We start from the raw sequence: 5,114 nt of genomic DNA, 5'->3' as shown, positions 1-5,114 counted from the left end.
AAAAGTGGAAAACTCTCGTGCATTAAATACAGGTAATTGGAGTTCATAAATGGCTTTTAAATCTAAAGTTTTGCTTTAAATCCCTAAGAATCACTTTGAATGGCCAATACATGATAAGCTTTAGGTCTCTATGGATACTTATTGCTAGATCCACATCAGACCATTAGTTATCATGTACAAGCCATTGGAAATTGGCTCGAGGTGAAGACCCGTAGCGTCTAAAGCCATTAATGGAACTTGACTACCATTTCTATTGACTTTTATGGATTAAATATTCATTGTTAAACCTATACCGATTCGGGAAACAACCATCCTTTATGTTGTTGTCCCTAATACGAGGAGAAAAATCCGGAATTTCCCACTTTGCATTCTGAACTTGATCCTAGCAACCTTTAGCTCCGGGAGACTTTCTTTCTTCCATTTTTACCTAGTTTTATGTTAGTTTAGTTTCAAACACCAATTTCAAAACAAATTTTCTTTTCTTTTAAACTTTAAGTTTTTTACAAAGGAAATCATCGGATTCAATTTCTAATCTTGAGTCTATCACTGGTAGAGTGAAAACCCATCCCAGAGTTCGACCCTAGAGCTGCTATACTATAGTAGCTTTGCTACGCTAGTATGAGGTCATAGGATTTATAAATATTTTTTATTAAAATACCCAACTGGGCACGAATCAAAATGGCGTCGTTGTCGGGGATGGTGCCACGATACAGTGATACAACTTTTTAGAGGCTACTTGTGATTTCCATCACAAGTTTGGTGAATTCCTTTTTCACTAACTTCATTTCCTTTCTAATTCATTTTGTTAAGTTTTCTTTCATTTTCTTTCTAACCTTAACTTTCTTCTAGCTTTCTTTTGTTTTTGTTGTCTTTGTTTTTTTTTCAGGGAAGTTGTAACTTGTGCATGCCCTATTGGATTCGGGACCAAGAGGGAAGACTAGTAAGGATAGAGAATCCTCAAGACACATAGTTGGATATCTGTGTAAACATCATGGACCCTCCACAAGAGGATCAGAATTCTCAACACAGTCAAGGGGATAATCGAAATGCATATCTATCCATGAGGGATAGAATGCACCCACCAAGGATGAGTGCACCCTCATGCATCGTACCTCCTCTTAAGCAGCTGATTATAAGGCCCCATATTGTGCCCCTCCTACCAAATTTCCATGGAATGGAGAGTGAGAACCCATATGCCCACATCAAGGAGTTTGAGGAGGTGTGCAATACTTTTAGAGAGGGAGGAGCTTCAATAGACTTGATGAGACTCAAGCTATTCCCTTTTACTTTGAAGGACAAGGAAAAAATATGGCTTAAATCTTTAAGGCCAAGGAGCATAAAGAATTGGGTTGATCTTCAGGCCGAATTTTTTAAGAAATTTTTCCCCACCCATAGGACCAATGGGTTGAAGAGATAAATCTCAAACTTTTCTGCAAAAGAAAATGAGAAGTTCCATGAATGTTGGGAAAGGTATATGGAGGCCATCAATGCTTGTCCTCATCATGACTTTGATACATGGCTCTTAGTGAGCTATTTTTATGATGGGATGTCTTCCTCCATGAAGCAAATTCTTGAAACCATGTGTGGGGGAGATTTTATGAGTAAGAATCTGGAAGAAGCCATGGACTTTTTAAGTTATGTATCTGAGGTACCAAGAGGATGGGATGAGCCCAACTCAAGAGAAATGGGAAGGATGAAAGCTCCTGTAAATCCAAAGGGTGGAATGTACATGTTAAGTGAAGACATGGACATGAAAGCTAAGGTGGCAACAATGGCAAGGAGGTTGGAAGAACTTGAGTTGAAAAAAATGCATGAAGTCCAAGCCATTTCCGAGACACAAGCCCATGTCTTGCCATGCACCATTTGCCAATCATGTGATCATGTGGTAGATGAGTGCCCAACCATCCCAGCTGTGAGGGAGATGTTAGGTGATCAAGCCAATGTTGTGGGGCAATTTAGGCCCAACAACAATGCACCTTATGGAAATACCTATAATTCAAGTTGGAGAAACCATCCAAATTTTTCTTAGAAACCAAGGCCACCTCCATACCAACCACAAGCCCAAACCCAAGCACCTCAACAAACCTCTTCAGTGGAGCAAGCCATTGTGAACCTAAGTAAAGTCATGGGTGACTTTGTGGGTGAACAAAAGGCAATCAACTCCCAATTGCACCAAAAGATTGAAAATGTTGAGAGTTCTCAAATTAAGAGAATGGATGGGATGCAAAATGATCTATCTCAGAAGATAGATAATATTCAATACTCCATCTCTAGGCTTACCAACCTCAACACAGTGAATGAGAAAGGAAAGTTTCCCTCTCAACCAAGCCAAAATCCAAAGGGTGTTCATGAAGTTAAAACCCAAGATGGGGAGTCTTCAAAGTTGAGGGAGGTCAAAGCTGTGATCACCTTGAGGAGTGGGAAGGAGGTTGATCAACCCTTGCCTAAGGTGAGGCAAGATGAAGAACTCATGTCAAGGAGAACCTTGGTTAAAGAGAGCAATAACCAAGAAGAGAAGAGTGGGAAGAAAAATGCATCTAAATCAAGCATTGAAGAAGAGCCAAGGATAGTGATTAAAGAGGATATGATGAAGAAACATATGCCTCCCCCTTTTCCTCAAGCTTTACATGGAAAGAAGGGAATCAAGAATTCATCAAAAATTCTTGAAGTTTTGAGACAAGTGAAGGTGAATATACCCTTACTTGATATGATCAAGCAAGTCCCCACATATGCAAAATTTTTAAAGGACTTGTGCACGGTCAAGAGAGGGTTAATCATGTCAAAGAAGGCATTCCTCACTGAGCAAGTAAGTGCCATCATTCAGTGTAAGTCTCCAGTTAAGTACAAAGATCCGGGATGTCCCACCATTTCAGTCAACATTGGAGGGACACATGTGGAGAAGGCTTTACTAGACTAGGGGGCAAGTGTGAATTTGCTTCCATACTCTTTGTATAAGCAACTGGGACTTAGAGAATTGAAGCCCATAGCCATCACTCTCTCCTTAGCTGATAGGTCAATCAAAATCCCAAGGGGGGTGATAGAGGATGTTCTAGTTCAAATAGACAAATTCTACTATCCCGTGGATTTTGTGGTGCTTGATACTGATCCCACTGTTAAGGAAGCAAATTATGTGCCAATCATCCTTGGGAGACCTTTCCTAGCTACCTCCAATGCCATCATCAATTGTAGGAATGGGGTGATGCAGCTCACATTTGGAAACATGACCATGGAATTAAACATATTCCACCTATGCAAGAGACATCTTCACCTAGAAGAGGAGGAAGGATTGGAGGAAGTGTGCTTGATCAACACTTTGGTTGAAGAGCATTGTGACAAGAATTTAGAAGAGAGCTTGAACGAAAGCCTTGGAGTGCTTGAAGAAGGGTTATCTGAACCCTCTGATGTGTTAGCCATCATGTCTCCTTGGAGGAGACGGGAAGAGATCTTACCACTATTCAATAAGGAGGACTCACAAGGAGCAGCTACGGAGGACCCTCTAAAGCTAGTTTTGAAGTCACTTCCTGTTGATTTGAAGTATGCATATTTGGAGGAAATGAGGAATGATGCTTACCTCAATTCAAAAATTGCAAAAGAGAGGTCGAAGAAATGGCATGATCAATTGGTAAATAAGAAAAATTTTACCAAGGGACAAAGAGTCTTGCTTTATGACTCTAAACTTCATCTTTTTCCAGGAAAATTGAAATCAAGGTGGACGGGTCCTTTCATAATTCATGACGTGCAATCAAATGGAGTAGTGGAACTACTCAACTTCAAGAGCACTCAAACTTTCAAAGTGAATGGGCATCGTCTCAAGCCTTATATGGAATCATTTTCCCGAGACAAGGAGGAATTCATCCTCCTTGATCCACCTCTAACATGAAAACACTCAGTTCATGGTTGAACTTAGTCTCTTCAAAGACTAAAAAGTTCATCCTCTTTTTGTTTCCTTTTAAGTTGATTTTAGTTTAATCTAGTGTTTTTCTTGTGTTTATGCATGTTTTGATTTTTATTTTTGACCTTAATTTCATTCTAATGTGGTTTGAATTGGATTTTGTGTTAACATGCAGGTAGGAAAGCTTGAAGAATGAAGCCAAGGAGAAAACAAGGAAAGACAGGAGTGAAAAGCCAAGACCCAGCGAAATTCGCACCACCCAATTCTCTGGTGCGAAATTCGCACCACCCAATTCTCTGGTGCGAAATTCGCACCACCCTGCCCCCTTTGTGCGAATTTGCCTTTGTGAGTATTTTCCAAAAAGCATGCTCTCGGTCCCTACCCAAAATCTCAGTGCGAAAATGCACAGGAATGCGAACCTTGTGCGAAATTGCCTTTGTGGCCATTTAAAAAAAAAACATGCTCTCGGTCTTGTAAAATCTCAAGAATGCAGGAATGCGAAAATTTTCGCACTTCACTATTCACCTTGTGCGAAATTCGCACTTGTTCTTTAAAAGCCAAATTCTCTTCTTAAAATCTAAGCTTGTTCTTCTTCAATCCTCTAAACACCTCTTTTCCGATCACTCATTTCCATCCACAAGGTCCTCTCCTTCATCATCTCCCATCCCCAATCCCCCCATGGCCGGCCATCTCAAGAGCTTCATCCCATACCCGCGGCAATTCACTATTCACAACAGTTCGTGCCTTCCATTTTCAGCTCTTTCTCCTCCTTCCACCATAAAAAACCCTTCATTTCTTCACTCAACACTCCAAATCCATCCCTAAACAAAACCCAACCTTCATTTTTCAAAACTAAAACCTCAAGCTAAGGATTCAAAGCCATGGTTTCTTCAAAAGAAACACATTTTCGCGGCTATGGGAGCTTCAAAATCCTTCATTCTCTTCTTGTAAAGCTCCCATTTCCAAGCTTTCCTACCATGAAAAACCCCTTTCCTACCTCAGCTAGCATTTCCCACCCTCAAAACCCATAAATTTTTGCCATTTGAAAGAGCCACAAATTTCGCATCTTGCACAAGTGAATAGTGCATTGTATGAAATTCGCACAACACTACTCCACTTGTGCGAAATTCGCACCACCCAACCCCCCCTTGTGCGAATTTTTGGGATTTTCACCCCTACCCTCCCAATCCCAAGCCTCTGAGCATCATTTCTTTGCTCCTTT

General features: G+C 40.6%; 1 non-coding gene across 1 annotated transcript; it reads right to left on the bottom strand.

Annotated features, from left to right (window-relative positions):
* Positions 1-1,402: 1,402 nt before the first annotated feature.
* Positions 1,403-1,509, bottom strand: LOC132253292 (small nucleolar RNA R71). Its single transcript, XR_009465167.1, has one exon. It is a non-coding gene; the product is annotated as a small nucleolar RNA R71 (small nucleolar RNA).
* Positions 1,510-5,114: the final 3,605 nt, after the last annotated feature.

The sequence above is a fragment of the Vitis vinifera genome, chromosome 18 (assembly GCF_030704535.1).
Source record: "Vitis vinifera cultivar Pinot Noir 40024 chromosome 18, ASM3070453v1".
In the NCBI taxonomy this organism is placed as follows: Eukaryota; Viridiplantae; Streptophyta; class Magnoliopsida; order Vitales; family Vitaceae; genus Vitis; species Vitis vinifera.
Note: the sequence above shows the minus strand (reverse complement) of the source record. Positions and strands in the feature narration are given on the sequence as shown.